This window comes from Engraulis encrasicolus, chromosome 22 (genome assembly GCF_034702125.1).
Source record: "Engraulis encrasicolus isolate BLACKSEA-1 chromosome 22, IST_EnEncr_1.0, whole genome shotgun sequence".
NCBI lineage: Eukaryota > Metazoa > Chordata > Actinopteri > Clupeiformes > Engraulidae > Engraulis > Engraulis encrasicolus.
In genome coordinates this window covers 51,306,138-51,317,253 of record NC_085878.1, presented here as the reverse complement: position 1 = coordinate 51,317,253, position 11,116 = coordinate 51,306,138, and positions in this window count along the sequence as shown.

Genomic DNA, 11,116 nt, shown 5'->3' with positions numbered 1-11,116 from the left:
AATTAAAACAAGATACAAACACAAAATAACTCACATGAGTTAAAAAGTCATAAAGAATAGGAATGTCATAAAGAAACAGATTAGTTTTGAGTCTGGATATGATCAGGACTAGAGAGTCAATATTGCAGATCTTAGGGGTGAAGTGCATTCCAGTGCTGGGGAGCAGAGCGAGTGAAAGCTCTACTCCCTATGGTACTGAGGCGGGCAGAGGGGATAAGAGGAGGACTGGAGGAAGCGAGAGGGAATATCAATTTGATATTGATCAGTCCCACCAGGAAATCGCGGGCATTTTCTCAAAAAATCGCGGTCGGATTTGCCAGATGGTGCACGAGGATTTCCAGAAAATCGCGATAAAAGTTGCGGAGCTTCTTACTGTGTTGTTGCGATTTTGTTGCGGCATGAAGTGAAAGGTGCGATTTTTGTTGCGATTTTTAATGTGTTTCCCCACGCTTGAAAGTAAAGAACACTGCCACATTCCAGTCCTCTGGTGTTTTTATATTATTTCCATTTTTATATTATAATTTTGGTCCTTAAGCAAAGCAGGGAAGCGGCCAGGGCGAGTTTTTAGCCAGAATGCCGTGAAGAGTTCCATCTCTTTCATGCTGCCATTACGACACCCTTCATTACAATGCTGTTTATGGCCGTTTGGCTCTGTTTTAAATGTCATCACCGTTTCTAATTGTAAGCATACAAACTTCGTATCATGTCGATATCCATTCCTGACTTAAACAGTGGATACATAGGGCCTAATTAACTATAAGTAGGCCTAGGCGGGCGGAATTGGGCATGTCCACCCAGTTGAAGAGGGTAGGCTACGTGGTGACAGGAACTCTTGTGACTGAAATCCTGGTTAATGTGAGTCGTCTGCTACACATAGCCTGCCTGAGTGTGTCGGCGTTTAATTTTCAAGCTTGTCAAAAGCAACACAAATAAAAGCAGAGGGAGGGGTCGCTTTCGAAAGAAGGCATAGGCCTATAGGTTTTTTTTTTTTTGTTCTCCCGCGCCGTCAGCCGGCTTTAAATTAAAAATTAAACTCACCGGTTTAATTCTAAATCACCAGAAATGAAACCCCATTGAAAATGAATGGGGTTTTATTTCTGGTGAGTTAGAATTAAACTGGTGAGTTAACACCAAAACGTAGCATGGGTATCTACAGGTATATTGAAGAGTGAAGTGTGGGACACCAGGTCAACAAACAAGAACAGCTGACGGCAAAGCATCAAGGATATCTGGCCTTCCATTACTCCCATGCACTGTTTCTGCCATTGACTTCAATGTTAAACGCATCATGGCCGTTATTAAGACAGAGAGAGTCCTAACCAAGTATTGAACATTGCATGTTATGTAGAAAGTACCAAATTTCAACTGATTTGATGTGCACTGATGTGAAACGAATTTTGATGAAGAAAATTGAGATTTTATTACAATATTCTAATGCGAATTTCCCAATTCATGGGTTTTTTGAGCTGGAAGGCCAAATTATGTAAAAAGAAAAACTTGAATGATTGGAATAGTTAAACAACTGGGCCATGCATCTACAATCCATGACAGTTTAACATTATTGATGGAATTATGGAAATAAATCAACTTTTTCATGCTATTCTAATAAAGTGGCCTGGAGCTGTATTGGATGATGACTGGTACCAAGCAAGAGATAGGCCTAGAGGTTGTGGAGGACGATAATCAAGAAAAAGAAACATTGAATTCTTGAGAGGAAAGCTAATTAAAAGTAACTACCGGTAAGTACTTTTACCCAAATGACATTTTAAGTGAATATACATATTTTTTTTACTTTTACTTGAGTAGATTTTTAGATAGGTAGCCTACTTTTACTTTTACTTCAGTAGGATTTAGGCGAAGTAAAGATAGCCTACTTTTAGTCTACTTGAGATCTTTCTGTTCTCTTGCCACGTCTGAACATTTCCTTTCCCATAATAAATGCCTAAACCATGCTGGTTTTGGATGGAAAATTGATTTTCTATGTGTAATTGGATGAAAGAGACAAAGAAATAGACAGTCAACTTCGTGTTCAAATTTTCACCTTCCATTTTCATATTTTTATGACATTATCGTTTAGGCGGAGCTTGTTTTATAGTAGGCCTACAGGATGTATTTTTTAGTTTTTTTCTTTTTTTTTCTTACATTGATGAAAATACATTGAATAGGCCTAGAAGTTAAAGTTTGTTTTCAAGTTTTCATTTATTTTCACATTTTGATGGCATTATCATTAAGGCGATTTGTGGGGCCATTGATTACCGGCTCATTATAGGCTAAGTGCCTAAACCATGCTGGATTTGGATGGACATTTGATTTAACTTGATTAAAGCAGAGAAAGAAATACAAACTTTCACCATTTTCAAAAATGTACAGTCAATCCGGAAAGTATTCACAGCGCTTCACTTTTTTCAAATTTTATTATCTTACAGCCTTATTCCAAATGCTAAAAATGAATGTCTGTTGTCAAAATCCTACACAAATTATTCCATTATGACCATGTGAAAAACAAGTTGAATTGACAGTTTTGAAAATTTAAAAAAATAAAAAACAAAGAAATCATATTTACAGTGCCGCCAGTTACTATTGGCACCCTTGAAGTTTAAGTACATTATGGGACATATCTCCAGACAACAAATAATAAGGTCAACCATGATTTTTCTATAGATAGCTTGTGGTTGATACTAATATAAAAATAATCAACAGCATTAAATACTAAACTATGAGAGGGAAAAAATTGAAGACGGTAAAGCTCCCTGGATCACTGGTATTGGCACCCTTTACTGGATACCATTGTTGGAAGCCTAATTTGACTCAATTATGGTAAATCATAAATGGGAATCACCTTTGACTACTTGCTTTTGCCCATATAACATGAATTAGGCAAGGAATTATGATATTTGTGTTTAAATAACCACCTGTTACAGCATGTGTGTCTTTCACCAATGTGAAGACAGAGGAGCTGCCCGAGGACACCACAAATACTATTATTTGCAAAAACAAGACCTCCAAATAATAAAAGGTCATCTCAAAATACCTTGGTATAATATTTTCAACACTGTGTTGTGTTATTCAGAAATCTGCCAAACATGGAGCTGTAAAGAACATCCTTGGATGTGGGGGGTAGGGGAAGACATTATGATAAAAATATTTGGAAGTCGGTGCAAATAATGAAAAAAAAAACACAGGGGCTAACATCTACAGACCTGACTGTCAACTTTGAACTGTTTTGGTTAGTTTTTTTCAATAAGCACCCTGTGTTAAACACTACACAAAGTAGTGCCTTTTGGTTAGAGACCAAGGCAGACCACATTGCTTAATAAAAGTCATAACAGGAACACCTGATGGCTGTATGAGAAAACATAGTCATAGCACAGCCCTTTTAAGAATGTTTTAAGGTCAAATGAAGCAATACAGCGCTTCCAGTTAGTATTGGCACCCCTTAATTTTATTTACAAAATGTGCAATATATCCAGAAATAAATGGAAATATTGTCGTGCTGTGGGCTCCTTGGCGTGGGTAAAGACTTCACACGACAAAAGTAAATGAAGTGTCCTTCAGCAAACTTTATAGAAGACCGATGCAGCATACAAATACAGTAGGTCAAACACTTTGTCTAAGGTATTGGCGGCTCAAGCTCTAGCTCAGACAGGAATTGGTCCTCTGTCCAAGCTAAGTGAGCGACGAGCCACAACAATAATAAAACCAAAGACTAACTGATATCGAACGTCAACATTGCTTATAAACAGGGCTGCGGGAGGCAACCAATCGGAACACTGGAATTGTCTCGTAGGGGAAGAGAGGGGGGACAAACAGAGCGATTCTACACTATCCCCCTCCTTCAAGAGTACTGAGTCCCTTCAGTACAGGTGACTCGACTGGCATGTCTAGGAAACACATTCATAACATTTAACACAAGGTAATAATGAGGTTAAGTAATCTTCTAAAAATATTCAGAAAATACAATTAAGCAGTGGATAATTTCCTGTTAATTATCACGTAGCAAAACAGGAATCTCTTAAATTCAATGAATTACAGGTAAGTATCTGTATGAACAGTTTTTTTTTTTTTTTTAGGTAAGTAATTAAGGTAAGCATCTCAGTTAAGCAAGGTAATTCATTTAAGTCACTGGGCAAGTATCTAGTCTCTGAATCTATCAGGCTTGTGAACTATACGCCCACTTAAAGTAACAGTCTTATCTGTAGTCTGGATCTGGGGAAGTCTTCCTCGCCGGCGACTGGACGAGTCTGGTAGGCCTGGCACCCTCGGAGCCTCCGCCACAGGTGACGAGTCTGGCAGGTCTGGTCCCCTCGGAGCACCCGCCCCAGGAGACGAGTCTGGCAGGTCTGGTCCCCTCGGAGCCTCCGCCACAGGTGACGAGTCTGGCAGGTCTGGTCCCCTCGGAGCACCCGCCACAGGTGACGAGCCTGGTAGGTCTGGTCCCCTCGGAGCACCCGCCTCAGGAGACGAGTCTGGTAGGCCTGGCACCCTCGGAGCCTCCGCCACAGGTGACGAGTCTGGCAGGTCTGGTCCCCTCGGAGCACCCGCCTCAGGAGACGAGTCTGGCAGGTCTGGTCCCCTCGGAGCCTCCGCCACAGGTGACGAGTCTGGCAGGTCTGGTCCCCTCGGAGCACCCGCCTCAGGAGACGAGTCTGGTAGGCCTGGCACCCTCGGAGCCTCCGCCACAGGTGACGAGTCTGGCAGGTCTGGTCCCCTCGGAGCACCCGCCTCAGGAGACGAGTCTGGCAGGTCTGGTCCCCTCGGAGCCTCCGCCACAGGTGACGAGTCTGGCAGGTCTGGTCCCCTCGGAGCACCCGCCACAGGTGACGAGTCTGGCAGGTCTGGTCCCCTCGGAGCACCCGCCTCAGGAGACGAGTCTGGTAGGCCTGGCACCCTCGGAGCCTCCGCCACAGGTGACGAGTCTGGCAGGTCTGGTCTCCTTGGAGCACCCGCCTCAGGAGACGAGTCTGGCAGGTCTGGTCCCCTCGGAGCCTCCGCCACAGGTGACGAGTCTGGCAGGTCTGGTCCCCTCGGAGCACCCGCCTCAGGAGACGAGTCTGGTAGGCCTGGCACCCTCGGAGCCTCCGCCACAGGTGACGAGTCTGGCAGGTCTGGTCCCCTCGGAGCACCCGCCTCAGGAGACGAGTCTGGCAGGTCTGGTCCCCTCGGAGCATCCGCCTCAGGTGACGAGTCTGGTAAGTCTTGCCGCTGCTGTAGTACACGGCTCCTCTGACGTCCCACCCAGGCAGGGACAACTTCACTGGTGTACGGCTTGAGTCGGTCGTGATGCATGATCTGACTGCGTTTAGCACCTTGGATCTCGTAGGTGACTGGGCCACGGCGAGCTGAGATGATGAAGGGGCCTGTCCATGGTGCCTGGAGCTTGGGGCGTAGTCCCTCCCTTTTTGTGTCATCCTTCACGTACACCAGGTCGCCGACACTGTAAGATTGCTCTTGTGCTTGTACTTCGTATGTCTTCTGACGTTCCTGTGCAGTGACGAGATGTTCTCTCAGGTCTAGTTGGCCTGGTACCTGTGGAGCATCTACATCAGGTGAGGCGTCGGGCAGGTCTTGGTGCTGAACACCCGGCACTGGTGGGGCATCTACTTCTAGTGATGGGTCTGGTGAGTCTTGGCGCTGCTGTAGCACACGGCTCCTCTGACGTCCCACCCAGGCAGGAACGACTTCACTGGTGTACGGCTTGAGTCGGTTGTGATGCATTATCTTGCTGCGCTTAGCACCTTGGATCTCGTAGATGACGGGGCCACGTCGAGCTGAAATGATGAAGGGGCCTGTCCATGGTGCCTGGAGCTTAGGGCTTAGTCCTTTCTTCCTTGTGTCATCCTTCACGTACACCAGATCGCCGACACTGTAAGACTGTTCTTGTGCTCTTACATCGTATGTCCTCTTCTGACGTTCCTGTGCCGTGCGGAGATGTTTTCTCGCTGTCTGATGGGCCTCTTCAAGGTCTTCTTTGAGGTGGAAGAGGAAGTCGGCTACTCCCATCCGATCAGACTTGAGCTCTGCAGTGCCCGACTGAATGTCGTGGGGTTGGTGGACGTCTCGGCCGAGCATGAGTTGGTTGGGTGTGAAGCCTGTGACTGCATGGCGGGAACTGCGGTAGGCGGAGGTAAGTAGTGGCAGGTGTTCGTCCCAATTTTTCTGATCTTTGTCCACATAGCACCTTATCATCTGAAGCAGAGTTCGGTTGAACCGTTCTACCTGACCATTAGAGGCGGGATGATAGGGGGTTGTTCTGGTCTTTGTGATCTGCAGAAGCTTACATACACTAGAGAACAGGCAACTCTCGAAGTTACGGCCCTGGTCTGTGTGTAACTCGAGCGGAGAGCCAAAACGAGCAATGAATTCGTAGACCAGTTTCTTGGCTGTTGTTTCGGCCCCCTGGTCAGGAACAGCAAAGGCTTCAACCCACCTGGTGAATTGGTCAATTATGACGAGGATGTATTTGTTTCCTGAGCTGGATAAAGGAAAGGGTCCGAGGATGTCTAAGTGGAGACGATCTAACGGGGCACCAGCTTGGTAACTTTGCAGTTGGGCTCGCTTTAGCGTTCCTGTCGCTTTGCTTCCCTTGCATTGGCACTTTTTCAGGAATAGATGAACGTCTTCTCGCATCCCATGCCAATGGTAGCCTTGGCGCAGCCGTTCCAGAGTCTTCAATTCTCCCAGGTGTCCAGAGTGAGGGGGGTTGTGGCAAGCCTGTAGAACCTCTTTCTGCATGGACGATGGTACTAGCAACAACAGTGTTGGGTCTTGGTCTTCTCTCTCCCAGCGATAGAAGAGAACTCCTTGGCGTCTCACAATCTGAGGCCAACACAGCCAGAATTTCCTCACTGCTGGGCTCTCGAGCATCACTTGGTCTTTAGTGGGAAGTGTGCTGGTGTCCTTCCACTGATGGAGAATTGAGATGATAGGATCAGCTTTCTGGAGTTGGGCAAGCTGGTCGTTGCTCACAGACTGCATCCAGTTGACTACTGGGGTGGTCGGTTGGGGTACTGGTGTCTGTTCTGGTGCTTGCAATTGATGATCATTACTGTCAGTCTCCATGCTGGGCTCCAGATATCTCACCGCCAGTGGTATGACATCATCGACATCTTCCTCGAACCTGGCCCACTGCTGGTGAAGTCTCTGGCAGTACTTGCAACCTTGGCATGGTAACTCTGACAGGTACTTCCCAGCTTGGTAGCAGTCACATCTGTCCATGTCTCCAGTGCCTTGCCTTGACATGCCATCAGCGTTTGAGTGCTTGACGCCTGCTCTGTGCTCTATGCGGAAGTCGTATTGGCTCAACTCCTCCAGCCACCTGGCCAGTTGACCTTCAAGATACTTGAATCGGAAGAGCCAGGTGAGGCTGCCATGATCTGTTCGTAACAGGAACTTCTTTCCTAGTAGGTAGTGACGGAACTGACGGGTAAAGCGCACCACGGCAAGAAGTTCACGTCTGGTGACGCAATACCTCTGCTGAGCTGGTGTAAGGTGACTGCTGCCATATGTCAGTACCCGCTCCTCTCCCCACTGGAGTTGTGACAGAACAGCTCCCACACTATGGTTGGATGCATCGGTATCGAGGATGTACTGGCCTTCTGCTATGGGGTATCCTAATACTGGGGCAGTTGTCAATCTTTCTTTGAGCTCCGTGAAGGCCTCTTGATGGTGTTCAGTCCACTGAAACACAGCTCCTTTCTTTAACAGGTTGTGAAGGGGACTTGCAATTTCAGCGAAAGATGAGACAAATTTGCGGTAGTAGTTGCATAGGCCAAGAAACGCTTGGAGTTCTTGAACGTTGCTGGGTGGCTCCCAGAGCTGTACGTCTCTGACCAGCGCTGGATTTGGACGGATTCCATCACCACTCACGATATGGCCCAAGAAGAGAACTTTTTCTTGAAGCAGGTGGCATTTCGAAGGCTTCAACTTCAGGCCATATTTGTGTAGGCGCTCAAAGACTTGTTCAAGACGGTCGAGGCTCTCTTCCACGCTCCTACCCAGGATGATGACGTCATCTAGGTAGATAAGCAACTTGTCCCATTGCAGCCCCCTAAGGACGAGCTCCATTGCTCTCTGGAAAGTACTTGGGGCGTTGCAAAGCCCAAAGGGCATGCGTGTGTACTCGTAGAGGCCCCATTTGGTGATGAATGCGGTCTTGTCACGGTCACGGCCATCCACTGCTATCTGCCAGTAGCCTGACTGCAGGTCCAGCGTAGAGAACAGAGAGGCTCCGCCAAGAACATCAAGGCACTCTTCTATCTTGGGGAGAGGGTACGCGTCTTTGATTGTCAGGCTATTCAGGCTGCGGTAATCCACACACCACCGCACTCCTCCATCTTTCTTGCGTACCAAAACAACCGGGGAAGCCCACTCTGATGATGATGGCGTGATGACACCCGCTCTGAGCATGTCCTGGAGATGGGCTTCTTCTTCACCTTGAAATCCAAGGGGGGTCCGTCTCACTCGCTGGCGCACAGGCTTGGCTAGACCGGTGTCGATCTTGTGTGTGACAGTGGAGAGGTAACCCAGATCAGAGTCACCTTTAGCGAACAGGGACTGGTAAGTCAGTAGCAGCTGGAGGAACTGTTGTTGTTGTTCTTCGTTCAGACTTTCGCTCGTGGCCTCCACCAGGCAATGGAGATGCTCGGGCAGGTCGGCGACCGTTGCCACTCTTCCGATCGCCAGGGGTGGCGCATCGACTACTTCACTCTCACCATCACTCGCAGCTTTCTTCTCCCACAGGCTTTTCGGTTCATCCGGGTAGGCCTCCACTAAGAGTCCGAGGCACACTCCTTTTAACAAGGCTGCTTTGCTGGTCGAGAAGTTGCATAATCTGACCGGCACTTGCTTCTCCATCGTGGTAGCCACACTTCCAGATGCTACTGCTTCTGTGATGTTCAAGGGCTCTAGCACTGCTGGGACACCTGGCCTGGGGTTCTCGACTTCTCCCCACACAACGCATTCTGAAGTTGCTGGTATAGTGGTGGCTTCTCTCAAGATCACTCTGGCCACGCTGTAGTCTGCTGCATCTCCTCCCACTATTTTTGAAGGCACAAGCTCATTTCCAATGAAGACTTTCCCGCGGGTGTGGATGACGACATCGTGAGCTTTCATCAGATCCAGGCCGAGGAGGACAGAGTCACGTATGGGAGCTACATGTACAGGCCAGGTTATTGTTTTGGATGCAATTTTTAAGGTCACCGACAGGCCCCGCTTCGCCTTCATGCCATCTCCAACACCTGCATTTAGAAGGTAGGTTTTACAGAGGTTCGTGGGCTGCTCTTCTGAAAAGTTTTGGTACAGCTCTTCTGAAATTACTGTTGTCTGGGCTCCAGTATCCACCACGGCCTCTGTTGCAATGCCATTCACAGTGATTGGAATCTGAAGGCTCTCACCCTTGCTTTTAGCACAGCTCAGTTTCAACCCTCGTTCCTGGTGACTTGGCAATGGTGCGCTGTTGGACTGAGTATGATGGTCGGAATGTTTGTCACTACGGCCGCGAGCAGGCGATGAGCTTCGTGACTTTGTGCAGTCCCTCTGTAAATGTCCCTGTTCGCCACACTGGAAACATGGACCAGGGACACCACGACTTGGGCTTGGTGACCGGGAACGTGATTGGCCTGACTGCAAATGATGTCTGTGATATTGCACTGGGGATCTGGCTCTCTGCTGCTCAGCGAGTGTGGACTGCAGGCTTCCCAGTTGCAGCTGTATATTTGCCACTGCCTTTGTGAGGGTCTTCATTTCTTCTTTAAATGCATTAAACTGATCAGTGGTCACGTACTGAGGTGTCTGTACTCTGCGTGAAGAAGCAGTGAAATCTTCACCAGTAACAAAATCTTCATCAGCCCAAGAAATGCGCCTTGCTCTGTTTTTAATTTCGGTATCACGGCCCACAGTCACCTTGAAGTTATGTTCATGGGCTTCCACGCTCTTCTGTGCCTCCGCTAGAGAGCTTGGGTCTCGGTTCATAACTTCGTAGGCCACCTTTTGATTTCTCAACCCTTTCAGGAAGGCATCTGTTGCTAGCTGATCTTGTAGAAGGAGGTCTACTCCGGGGTATGCGATTGTGACAAGTCGCTGCACTTCCTCTGCAAACTCAGCGGTCGTCTCTTTCCCTTGGCGAAGTTCGCTCAACTTTCTCCTTACTGTAGTAGGGGGGTCTTTTTGTCCGAAGCGCTGAGTAAGTTGCTCTGTCAAGAGGACATAATCCTCCCTTATGCGTTCTGGCAGTGAGCAGACATACCTAATTGCAGAGCCTCTTAGACATTCTAATAGCCTATCTACTCGCTCAGGGGCAGTCCATCCGAATTTCCTGGCCATGCGCTCAAAAGGTAACAAAAAAGCATCCCAGTCTTCTTTACCATCATATATGGACAGTTTAGGTCTGCGTACATCTTGCACTGATTGTTGGCCACTCTGAAGTAAGCTATTAGGTCTTGGCCCCTCTTGGTAGGGAAGTGCGTGTTGGCCTTCACGCTCAGAGCTTCTGGCATCTCTGCGCCTAACAACAGGGTCAGGGTTGGGGTTACGCCTATTTGGCATTGAGCTGTGACTGTGCGCCCGCTGGTTGATGACGTCCAGCTCAGCTGTAAAAGGGTTACTGACATTTCTATGTGTTCTTGTTGGCATTTCCCAAGGAATAGAGGGGACATCACCTGACCCAGGAACATGTAATGTGGGGCGCTGTGTAACATCTTCACCATTTACAGTGGGATTACTGACTGAGGGTAATGTTTGTTGATTTATGTGTGTTAGGACGGGAGCCAGCATCATTTGTAGCTGTTTAGTTTGTTCCTGTTGACTGTGAAGGAACGTTTGAAGCCACTGTGGGGCATTATCTGCCTGTGCAGGCTCTCCTGTGGCACCTCGCGGTTCATCTGTCATTTTTCGATGTTTACGTTTCCTCTTCTATTTATTGAATTATTTAATGCAGGCGCATTGGAGACAACAGGTTAATGTCAGTTGTAGGTTTTGGGCGCAGCCGGGAATATGCCGTTTAGCTTGCTTGCTGGGGGTTTGTTGACAGATATTTCCGATACAGAATTATTAAGACTTTCTTTTACTTCTCCTGGGCATTGGGTTTCCACAAATGTCGCAATAGCAGTCGTTAATTCAA